The 12,336-nt window shown below is 37.0% G+C and overlaps 1 protein-coding gene across 5 annotated transcripts in view; it reads right to left on the bottom strand.

Annotated features, from left to right (window-relative positions):
* Window positions 1–12,336, bottom strand: part of THRAP3 (thyroid hormone receptor associated protein 3) — an 80,157-nt gene that overhangs the window by 51,378 nt on the left and 16,443 nt on the right. For 3 of the 5 annotated variants that reach the window (XM_074217543.1, XM_074217542.1, XM_074217541.1), the window contains exon 3: window positions 945–1,038. The exons of the other annotated variants lie outside the window; for them this stretch is intronic. The gene's annotated coding sequence lies outside the window, so the exon portion shown is untranslated. The remainder of the gene's footprint in view (window positions 1–944; window positions 1,039–12,336) is intronic. 5 annotated transcript variants of the gene reach the window in all.

Below are 12,336 nucleotides of genomic sequence, written 5' to 3'. Positions count from 1 at the left end.
TATATTATAGGGTTGTTATCAAGGTAAAATAATATTTATAAAGGGCTTAGGTTATAATACAGTGCCTGGAATATAACGCAAGATTCATAAAATACTCATTCCCTTTCCTTCTTAAATTTACCTCTAAGTTCTAGGCTCATGTTAACAACTGTACATGTTTCATTCTATAGCCAAGTCTAGTTTTTGATTTAAAAAGCTGTATCATCCAGTTCAATCAGTCGCTTTACTTATCATACTTGTTTCCAGGAGACTTGTCAACAGTGAGATACCACAAATATTCTTCAAAGAAAATTTCAAAAATTGTTTTTCACAAAAGCAGCATCAGGAATTACTGTAAAGTTTCTTAAGGAAAGGCAATCAAGTAAAAGGCATTATGAAAAATTAAAATAATTTTTTGTTTCTTTCTAGATCTAAAATAGTCTAAAATACAAAATGGATTTCTAATAAAAGCAGAATCTTAAATTCCTCTAACAAGGGAAAATAGGAAATATTTCAGATAATATCAGATATAAGAAACAGATAATTTGGAAATTTTCATTTTTATAACATTTAAAACAAAAGCTGTTAAGTTCAAAATTCTCCTATAACATATGGTTTCACAGGTAGATTAGTAAGATAAATAAATGGACCTTAAAATAACTAACTGATACACATCTTAAAAGAAAGATGATGGACTCAGGGCAGATAGACATATTTTTTTAGACATGGCCACTATAACGATGTTTTATCTAGCTACATATCTCTGTTTTTCTTTCTCAATCAAGAACAAGAGCAATGGTGAGGGGAAAGAATTTTTCAGTGATTAAAAAGAAATTTGATTTTTAAAAGCTATAAAAAGAATAACCGTTTATAAAGCATTTTCAAGAAAAATCAAGAATCTTATTACTACTAGATTTCAACTCCCAAATAAAGAAGTTATTTCCTCCTGGGATCTATCAATTTACCTTATTTGAACAATGACAACTGGAACCCCTCCCAAAACCGGACCTTCTCAATGTCTTAAATTTCTCCAAATTACAAAGTCAGGAAGCAATTACTCTGAAATGAGAGAAAAATCACACTGAGAAATGGGCCAAATATCCTGCAGATGAGTTGTATTATTATTATTATTATTATTATTATTATTATTATTGTTAATGGTTAAAGTCTACAAGTACAATAATACATGAAAATGAGACTCCACTTAATAAGCCACACTTGAGAATTTTATGAACACAACCCAAAACACTTTTTTTAATGAAGAGATTTAAATAATCTTAAGAGAAACACTTCATGGTTGAGTCATGCTAATGTCCCAAATGGATGACAATACTAATACTATTTAAGTTAATTTACAGCTTCAAGGTCACTCTAAGAAAACTAATAGAAGAGTGGTAAAGTTAAAAAAAGTTAAAAAATTAATCTGAAGGAACACTTTCAAGGCAAAGAATTTAAAAAGTGGAAAGGAAAGGGGCATGATGGTAATACCGATCTAAAAGTAGTCATTAAAACTATTTGGTACTGGGTAGAAAACAGAAAAGTTGACCAGTGTTTGATAAACCTAAGGACTCCAACTACTAGGATAAGGACTCAGTTTTTTACAAAAACTGGTAAGGAATGAGATCAACATCTCACATCATATACCATGGCTACAAATGGATACATAATTTAGATATAAAAGGGTCATATTATAAATTGTGGAGTATGAAAAAAAAATACCTCACACAACAATGAATGGGATAGAGTTCTTAATTAAACGAGACAGAAAAAAATGTATAATTTTGATTTTATGAAACTGCAAAGTTTCTACAGAAATAAAATCAATGCAATTAGAATGGAAATAGTTAAGTTAAAGTGAACATTTGTTGCAGCTATCTCCAAAAAAATCTATAAAGAATTGAGTCAAGGGGTGGCTAGGTGGCACAGTGGATAAAGCACTGGCCCTGGAGTCAGGAGAACCTGGGTTCAAATCTGGTCTCAGATACTACCTAGCTGTGTGGCCTTGGGCAAGCCACTTAACTCCATTGCCTTGCAAAACCCTAAAAAAAAGAATTGAGTCAAAAAATAAAAAAAGAATTGAGTCAAATATATAAGAACAGGAGCGCCTTTACAAAAGATAAGTGAATATTGAACTATGAATAAAGCAATTCTTAAGGGAAAAAAGCAAAGTTATCAACAATCATATAAAAATGTCCCAAATTATTAAAAATAAAATAAATTAAAACAATCGAGGTTTCAAATTCACCCATCTGATTGGCTGATTTGATAAAATGAAAAAAAAAATCCAACAATGTTCAGAAGGAATACAGGAGGAGATATATTAATACAATCTTGGTAGGACTGAGAAGTGGTCAACCATTCTGGAAGCAATTTGTAATAATTTTCAAAAAGGGTTCTATTTTAAACTTGGGCACAGTCTTTGATCCAGTAAAATCAATTCTAATTTATGCTCTCCAAAGAAATCAAAGACTGAGGTAAAATACCCACATATAGAAAAATATTTACAATACCATGTTTTGTTGCAGCAAAAAAGTGGCATCAAAGAAGTTTCTCACCACTTAATGAATGGTTAAATAAATTATATAATATAGTATATGCCTATATGTTACAAAGATTTTCTTTTCTAGTAGAAGGAGAAGGGGTAGGAGAGAGAGAGAGAGAGAGAGAGAGAGAGAGAGAGAGAGAGAGAGAGAGAGTGAGTGTGTGTGTGTGGATTTTATTTTAAATTTTTTAAAATTTAATTCTTAAAAATAAATTATCAATTAAATAATAATCAAATATTATTGCATTCAAAGAACCCTGGGAGTATTCATATGAATTGTTACAGCAGGAAAACAATTTATACACTGACTACAACACTGCAAAGAAAAACCATCATAACTGAAACCACTCTAGAAGATTGACAAACCATGCTCTCTTACTTCCCAGGAGAGAGGTAACAGAGTGTAGAAAGAGACATCATTTCTCAGATATAGCCAAGAGTGTTTGTTTTTTAAGAAAGTGACTATGATGAGTAGCAACCCTGGAGTCTGGAGGACCTAAGTTCAACTTCAATCTCAGACACTTGATACTAATTAGCTGTGTGCCACTGGGCAAGATACTTAACCCCACTGCCCAACAACCCCACCTCCAGTGACTAATATGAGGAAGCTCAAATGACTATTTGAGGAAGCTGGGTCAAGACCTCAGGAAGACCTGAGTTCAAATCCAGACTCAAACATTTATTTACTAGTTATATGACCCCACAAAAGTTACTTAACCTGTTTGCCTCAGTTTCTTCACCAAAAAGATGTGGATAATAAAAGCACCTATTTCCCAGAGTCGTTGTAAGGATCAAATGAGATAAATGTGAACAGTTTAGCACAGTGTCTGGTATATAAATGGTCACTATGATTATTGTTATTATTAAGGAAGGGGTTTTTTTTGAGGGATATAGGTGGATTGTGACAGGGATCATTAAAAAAACAAGTCAGCAAGCATTTATTATTAATTATTAGGAAGATAGTTATACAGGGGTTAGGTTGGAGTCTCAAATATGTACTGTGTGGCTCTGGGCAAATCACCTAACCTCTCTTTCTCTGCCTCAGTTTCCTCATCTGTAAAATGGAGATAATAACAGCACCTAACTCCCAGGGTTGTTGTGGGGGATAAAATGAGATGATATTTATATTGATACAGTATGACATTGACAATGATATTTGAAAATCTTAAAGGAATATATAAATGCTAGCTATCCTTACTAAGGATATTTAAAAAAGGCAAAAAAATTCCTTCCCTGAAGGAGTTCACAATCAAATGGGAGTTTGGGAGAGGAAGGAACTATGCAAATAACTGTGAATGAATAAGATATACAGTTTACAGATAAATGTTAAATTAGAGAAAGTAACAGAAAGAAGGAACTAGTCCAAAGAAAGAAAAGAGTTTCAATTAATAATTTAAAAAAATAAAAAGACTAGAAGTTCTAAAGGGACTACCATGGAATATTTCACATTAAATATGAAAAGGAGACAATTTCCTATTTCCTTGCTGAAAAATTTTTAAAGGTTATTCAGAAGTAAGATTCAGTTTGATACACAATCTTTCCTAATCGTTCTATAGAAAAATATCTGACAAATTCATAATAGAAATAAACTGGGGAGCAAACAGAACCAAGATGGTGAAGTAGGAAGCAGTGCAATTGAACTTCTGTCCACAAAACTTCCAAACAAACCTAGAAAATGTATCAAACTAAATTTTGATGAAGCAATCCAGAAAAAGTCAGTGAGTTTCATTTGTCCAACCAAGGTAGACAGGTAGAAAGTACACAGAAAGTAAAGCACTCCAGTGTCCAAGAAGAAACTGCACCAAAGAAAAGGAGGTCCCAGATTCATATAGAAGTACCCCAGACACAAGCCACAAGGATATAGGTGCCAACTGGAAGCTTTGTTGCCCAGTTCTGGATCATAGATTCAAGGCGGACTGGGTAGATGATATGCATCTGATGGTAGATTCCCTGATGGTAAGGCCTTGGGCAGTGAACCAAGAAAGGAGATCCTGAAAAAAGTTGCAGGAGGGTTCAGACACCAAGGGCATAGCGCAAATCTCTGTTCCAGCATCTAGCCCAGACTGAAGAGAATACCCAGAGCAAGAATCCCAGACCAAAAGGGAGGTTACAATTCTGTTACTCTGAGTCAACAAAGCTTTCCAGCTGGCTGATAGGGGCTGATGAATAAGACCAAAGCATGATAGTGTGGTCCCCCCAGTTTGTCCCTAAGATTCTAAAATGGGAAGTTTATCCTCCCAAAGAAGACCATGACATCAGGGGACATGATGTCATGAAAAGCACATGAATCATAACTAAAAGAAGGGGTGTTGTGCTAAGTCATCAGCCTCATTTTCCCCACCAGTATCATCTGGGTTCAGTGACCAGATATGAATTGGGATGACTGGAGATATAGTTAGTTCGTGTCAAATGTCTGAGGTTGAATTTGAATTCCCAATCTCCTAACTTCAAGGTTAGTGTTCTATTCAATATATCATCTAGCTTTCCTAAGATCCTGAAATAACACAATTTTCAATGCCTGAAGAATGTAACAATAGTAACAGCCCAAACCTTCCCTCCAAAAGTATACAGAGCCAAGCTTCAAGTCAGGAAGTAGGCTGAAAGAATGAACAAACAAGGCAGACAAAAAAGAATTCTACCCTAAAGAGCTAGAATGGTGACAGAGGATAGCACACAAACCAGAAGAGAATGACTGCAAAACATCTACAAGCAAAGTCTAAGGAGAAAATAAAAGCTTACCTAAAATTCCTAGAAGAGATGAAGAGTTAAAAAAAATATATCTTAGCTTGGCTAAACAACATGATCAAAAAAGAGGCTAGAACTTCTAATTCAAGAAGTCTTTTTAAAACTGACCAGAGTTCTTAGAACAAGAGGAAAAAGTGAAAATAGAATTCTACCAGTCACCTCCTAAAACACACTCTAGGAACATCATAGCAAAAATTCAGACCTTCCAGATCAAGGAAAAACAAAACTACTGCAAGTACTTAGAAAGAAAAAATTCAAGTACCCAGGGAGCGCAGTCAGATCATATAATTTAGTAACCATCAGATAAAGGAGCAGAGAATTTGGAATATAACAGTCCAAGTAGGAAAAGGAAATGGGCTTACAATTAAGCACCACTTATCTAGCAAAACTGAACATAATGTTATTTACAGGGAGAAAAAATTAACTTTTAAGGAAACAGAGGACTTTTATACATTTTCAATGTAAAGACCAGGGCTGCAGTGAAAATGTGAAGTTCAAATACAGGAGTTATGTTATCATAAAAAAATAAGCATGAATGAACAATAAAGAACTACAAGGATAAACTGCTTATATTCATGTAAATGGAGATAATACATGCATCACATCTGAGCCTTATCATCATCATGGGGTCCTTAAGGAAGTCTCTTTAGACAAGGCCTGGGAGTAGTAGTCTTAGCTAAGTCTTAGTAGAATTGTGGGGAAGAGGAATTAAAAGGGAAGGGAAGTAAGGTTAGAAGAAATGTGTGTGTACAAGCAAACATCTATATAAACAAGAAAGGGGATGGGAGAAGGGAAGCTGCCATTTAAATGTTATTCTCTACTGAACTGATCAAAGGAACAAAGAATACAAACACATAGCTAAGTAGTACAGAAATATATTTCATTAAAAAAGGAAATAGGAGAAAGAAGAAAAGGAAGGAAAACTAGAGGGAAGGTAGTTTAAGGAAGGGATTAGTCCTAAGCAAAACAAATTCTAAGGATATACAAAAACATTTATAGTTCTTGTTAAAATGGCAAAAAATAGGAATTGAGGTGTTCATAAATTACAGAGTAGATGCAAAAGCTTTCTTATGTAAATGGGATAGAATATCATTCTGTAAGAAATGATGAACGGGATGGCTTCAGAGAAACTTGGCAAGTCTTGTAAGACTGATGCAGAATAAAGTGAACAGAATTAATACAATGACAATATAGTAAAGACAAACAACTGAAAGAATTATGAATTCTTATCACTATAATGATGAAACACATTTCAAGAGAAAACATGCTATTTAACTCCTGATTGAGGTGTAAAGAACTCAAAAGTGAATTAGAAGGAAATAATTAGAGAGGAGGGAGAGGGAGAGAGGAGAATTGACCAAAGTAGAAATTTATTTTGATTAAATGTTTGTAATGGTTTTTGTTTTACTTTACTTCTAAATGAGGGAAGGAATCTTGGGGTAATGGGGTGAAAAGATTTTACAGGTTAAAAAAATATAAAATTTTTAAAATATACATTGGCCAAAATAGGAAAAAAAAAATCTGTCCCAAAATAGTAATTTGGGGAGGACCAGTTAAGATGTCTGAGTAAGGAGAAGTAGTACACACCAACTCCCACTCACAAATATTCAAAAAAAGATCTAGAAATGCACCAAAGTCCTAATCAGGAAATTCTTTATTTTTTTTTTAAGGTTTTTGCAAGGCAAATGGGGTTAAGTGGCTTGCCCAAGTCCACACAGCTAGGTAATTATTAAGTGTCTGAGACCGGATTTGAACCCAGGTACTCCTGACTCCAAGGCCAGTGCTTTATCCACTATGCCACCTAGCCGCCCCCAATCAGGAAATTCAAGAAAAAAAATTACAAGTCATTTTTGGGGGGCAGCTAGGGGGCACCGTTGATAGAACACTGGCCCTGGAGTTAGGAGTTCAAATCCAGGCTCAGATACTTAATTACCTAGTTGTGTAGCCCTGGGCAAACCACTTAACCCCATCAACATGTCAAAAAAAAACCCCAAAAACCCTAAAAAGTCATTTTTGAGGGGGGCGGAGTCAAGATGTCCACAAGAGATGATCCTGTCTTAGGCACTCTCTCATAAATCTTCGAAACTAAGGACTCTAAATTTTCGAGAGACAGAAACCAGAGGGACCCAGTGAGGCAGTTCTCCTACTCAAGGTAACCTGGAAAAGAGCAGAAAGGCTCTGCTCCCTGGGGTTGGAGGGGTGGCCCACCAGAGCAAAGAACTTCAGCCTCCCGGAGGCAGTCACAGGGAGCACCAGGCACAGATTGGGGGAACAATGGGGGACCTCTGGCAGAACAAGCATGTGAAGCCCAGCCCTCAGGGCAAACAGCAAGCAGCATGGCCAAGGCAGTCCAGATCCAGGAAACATTCAGATCCTGATCGCAGTCTAGGTCCCCCTCCCCCATAGAACAGCAGGACCCCCCCCCCAAACCCCATATGGTCATTCACAGACCAGGAGGGAGGACAGAGCCTCACACACTGAGACCCTCATGGGAGTGTCCCAAAAGCTCAGGAAGCACCCCCCAAACAGGCTCAGGCTGTGAAAATGAGCAGAGAAACAAGAGGAACACAATTGAGAAATATTTTGCCTGTGAGCACAAGAAGGATCAAAACACTCAGTCTGAAGATGAGGAAGCACAAGCTCCTGCATCTAAAGACTCCAAGGAAAAACAGAAATTGGGCTCAGGCTACGACAGAGCTCAAAAAAAGACCTTGAAAATCAAATGAGGGAGTTAGAAGAAAAACTGGGAAAAGAAATGAGAGAGATGCAAGAAAAACATGAAAATGAAGTCAGCAGCTTAGTCAAGGAAATCCAAAAAAATGCTGAAGAAAATAGCATGTTAAAAACTACCTTAGGTCAAATGGATAAAACAGTTCAAAAAGTTATTGAGGAGAAGAATGCTTTAAAAAGCAAAATTGGCCAGATGGAAAAAGAGATAAGAAAGCTCTCTGAGGAAAACAAATCCTTCAGACAAAGAATAGAATTCAGGAAGATTGATGAATTTACTAAAAATCAGGACTCAATACTTCAAAACCAAAAGAATGAAAAATTAGAAGAAAATGTGAAATATCTCATTGAAAAAAATAACTGATATGGGAAACAGATTTAGGAAAGATAATTTAAAAATTATTGGAATACCTGAAAGTCATGATCAGGAAAAGAGCCTTGACATCATTTTCAAAGAATTACTACAGAAAAATTGCCCTGATATCCTAGAGGCATAGGACAAAATAGAAATGGAGAGAATCCACAGATCCCCCCGAGAAAGAGATCCCAAAAAACCAACTCCCAGGAATATTATAGCCAAGTTCCAGAACTCCCAAGTCAAAGAAAAAATATTACAAGCAGCCAGAAGGACACAATTCAAATATCATGGAGCTGCAGTCAGCATCACACAGGACTTAGCAGCAACTACATTAAAAGCTTGTAGGGCTTGGAATATAATACACTGGAAGGCAAAAGAGCTTAGAATGCAACCAAGAATCAACTACCCAGCAAAACTGAATGTCCTCTTGCAGGGAAAAAGATGGACTTTCAATGAACCAGGGGAATTTCAAATGTTCCTGTTGGAATGGCCAGAGCTGAACAGAAGGCTTGATCTTCAAATACAGGACTCAGGTGAAGCATAAAGACTGGAGGAGAAGGGGAAAATATGAGGGACTTAATGATGATGAACTGCATGTATTTCTATATAGAAAAAAATGACACTGACAATACTCATATGAACCTTCTCAAGTAACAGAGCAGATAGAAGGAGATTTTATAGATGAAGCACAGGCGAAAGCTGAATTTGAAGATAAAATATGGTATAAAAATGGAGTCAACAGAAAAAAGAGAAATGTAAGGGGAGAAAGAAAAAGGAGAGGGGGGAATAGGCCAAGATATTTCATGTAAGATTTTTCTTTATTACAATGAGCTATTGTAATGATATGGAAGGGGGAAGGCTAGGGGGAATGAGGGAATCTTCACTATCATAAGAGGTGGCTAAGAGAGGAAGCAGCATATATACTCAATGGGGTATAGACATGTGGAGTAAGAAGGGGGGGGAGACAGGGGGAAGGGGGGGATGTGAGTGATGGAGAAGAGGATGGACCATGGCAGGAGAGTGGTCAGATATAACACATTTTCTTTTTTACCTCTTGCAAAGGGCTGGGATTGGATGGCCTGTCCGGGACCATAGGGCCAGGTGGATGCTGGGCCTAAGAGGTGGGGGGGGGGGGGCTCGGGGCCTCCTGGCCCCAGGGCCAAGGATCTGTCTGCTGCGCCACTCAGCGACCCTACAGCAGAGTCAGAGTGAAAGGAGAGGGAAAATATAGTACATGGTAGTGGAGAAATACGAAAGGAGGAAGTTGCGATCAGCAATGGCAACAGTGGAAAAATATGGAAGTAACTTTTGTGATGGACTTATAAAGAATGTGATCCACCTGTGACAGAGTTGGTGGTGTTGGAACACAGACTGAGGCACATTTTTTATTATTATTATTTGGGGGAGGGTGCAGGGCAAATGGGGCTGGGTGGCCTGCCTGGGGCCGCACAGCAGGTTGATCCTTGGGTATCTGAGGCTGGATTTGGACCCGGGTGCTCCTGGCTCAAGGGCCAGTGCTCTGTCTGCCAACCGGCTGCCCCTACTATTATTACTATTTTATTTTATTTTGGGTCTTTTTTTTTCTTTTTTTGGTTTTTGCATGGCAGTGGGGTTGGGGTGGCTTGCATGTCACACAGCTGGGTGACTGTTGGGTGTACAGGGCTGGATGTGGGCTTGGGTGCTCCTGGCTCCAGGGCTGGTGCTCCGTCCACTGCGCCACCTGGCCATACCTACAATTATTACTATTATTTTTTTAATTTTAATTTTAATTTTTTTCTCTCCCCTTTACTTTATTGCTCAAGCGAGTATATTTTTTGGGAGGGGGTATTTCGTTTACTCTTAAGAATATTTTATTGATGTAAAAAAAATTTGTACAAAATGAGAATAAATATTTAAAAAGTGGAAAAATAAAAGAAACAAACAAAATACTATGGGAATTCAAAAAAGATTTCTTCTACCTAGTAGGGATCAGACTAATTAAGACTAATGGAGAAGAAAAGAGAAGAATAGGAAGTAAAAACTTTTTAAATGGAGGGAAGAGCTAAGCAAAGCAGGGAAAAATTCAAAAAAATAAGTATGTCTGGAGCAATCTGCCTAATTTGGTTAGTAAATGACAGCAGAGAGGACCTAAGGGTGGTGAGGTAGGTGGGAAGGAAAGGTCAAATCTTAAGAGCAGCCAGGTGGCACAGTAGATAGAGCACCAGCCCTGAAGTCAGGAGTACCCGAGTTCAAATCCGGCCTCAGTGTGGCCACTGTGTGGCCTTGGGCAAGCTATTTAACCCCATTGCCTTGCAAAAAAAAAAAATCTTAAGAGAGACTTGAAAGCTTAGCTAAAGAGTTTAAATTTGAGTCTATGAGAAATGTGGGGCCGCCAGAGTTTTCTCAACAGGAAAGTTACTTTTATGAAATTGATGTCTTATACAGATGAATCAATTAGTAATGCACGGATTGTAAAATGGAAACCAATTAGAGTACAACTTGCATTTGCACAAGCTGAAGCAATGAGTGTCCAGCCTGCAATGATAGCCATGATAATGGAGGATAGATCGTAGTATATATCAAGATATCATGCACACAATAAAGAACTGTTTGGTTACTAAAAAAAACTGATAGAAATTGACTAATAAATGGATATAAGCATGAAGAAAACCACCAAAAATTGAAGCTCTCAAACAAGGAAAGCATCACGATTTCAAGATAAAAGAACGTTAGTTATATTATTGACAAACTGGGAAACTGAGAGGGGCAATGAATAATTTCGATTGGGATATTCTGAGCTTCAAGGGATATCAGGAAAGTTGGACATATTTAAGTTAAATATATTTGAGGATTTTTAATTTTGTTTTTATGTTTTTAGAATGAAGGTAGGGAAAAGGCAGTGGACACCTACTAGACCTGACATGCTGATCAATTTTTCCTGAATGAAATTACTACTCAAATCTAAACATACCAACAGCAACAATTTTTGGCAAGAAAAAAATTATGCAAATTAGCATGCTCTCCCAAACCCCTGCAAACCTGAGCAGCTACCTAGGCAATTCACTTTAACTTAGGGATAAGAAATAGTAGCAGCAAACCTTTCTCACACAAAGCTCTCAATTCCTGAGCCACTCATGTTTCATGAATAACGATTTCTTCACAAAATGCATCACATTTTGATCACTGACAAAGAGGTTATTTCACTTGAATCAGTACTTTGCCTATAAACATAACTATGAAGATAGATTAATAAAACCACAAATTGAAAAAACTACAAATGTGAACAAGAATTGTGTAGGCTGGCAAATTTATTTGAAACTGATTTTTCACTTGGGATCAAAACCAACTGTTCCCTCCTGCAACAACTAATTTAATAAAAGCCACATTCTCTGATTCAGTAATCGTGCTTCTCATTTCCTGGAAACTATAGTTTCAGATTACATTAATATCTTTCTAGTTTCTAATACACAGGGTTGCTAGACAGTATGGCATAGTTATAGGCACACCAAAGTATGAAATTATTGAACAAGAAGGACAGATAGGGTTTAGTAATGAAAATTCCAGAAAACAATGAAAAATAAAAGTACAAATGGCTCATTCTTAGGGAAAAAAGAATAATCTCTTCTATACAGATACAAAACGATGAGAGTAGCTATCAGGAAACAAACATTAATCTGACAGCAAGTAATAATAATGATGATATTTATCCTTCATTTTTGAAGGAGACCACAGCATCAGAGAGGCAATGCCATGACAAGCACGTGAACTGGATCTGAGTTGGGGGAGGGGGGCTGTGCTGTCACAAGCCTCACTTTCTCCTTCAGAGCTGCATCCAGAGGGCAAACATGAATCAGAACGACTGGAGGCCATACAACTAGTAAATAAGGTTGGGTTCAAACACCCATCCTCCTGAATCCAAGGTCAGTACTCGATCCACTGTGCTACCTAGCTGAGAGCAAGTATACACGGGCGGGCGAGTTCCAATGTCACTCTTTTAGCTACTTCC

This window comes from Macrotis lagotis, chromosome 1, assembly GCF_037893015.1.
Source record: "Macrotis lagotis isolate mMagLag1 chromosome 1, bilby.v1.9.chrom.fasta, whole genome shotgun sequence".
NCBI classification, from domain to species: domain Eukaryota; kingdom Metazoa; phylum Chordata; class Mammalia; order Peramelemorphia; family Peramelidae; genus Macrotis; species Macrotis lagotis.
The sequence above is the reverse complement of the archived record's forward strand: the minus strand, read 5'-3'. Positions and strand labels throughout refer to the sequence as shown.